We start from the raw sequence: 242 nt of genomic DNA on the forward strand, positions 1-242 counted from the left end.
CTGAATGTAGCATGCTTGCTCACTCTGGGTTTTGGGTAGGATGTTGCCCACTGGAAGCTTGTGCCGCGCCCCTCCTACCTCCCCACTCTCCCTCTACCGCTCTGTCCCTCCTCTGTTCTCTTACCTCAGGTGTTGTCAGTGCTTAATTTGTAAATCGGGAGGTGACCTAGGGGGCTCAGAAGTACCAGAACACAAGCGTAAAAAAATTTCACCTTTATAATAGAGCATTGTATGCATATCAT

The sequence above is a fragment of the Salvelinus fontinalis genome, chromosome 17, assembly GCF_029448725.1.
Source record: "Salvelinus fontinalis isolate EN_2023a chromosome 17, ASM2944872v1, whole genome shotgun sequence".
NCBI lineage: Eukaryota > Metazoa > Chordata > Actinopteri > Salmoniformes > Salmonidae > Salvelinus > Salvelinus fontinalis.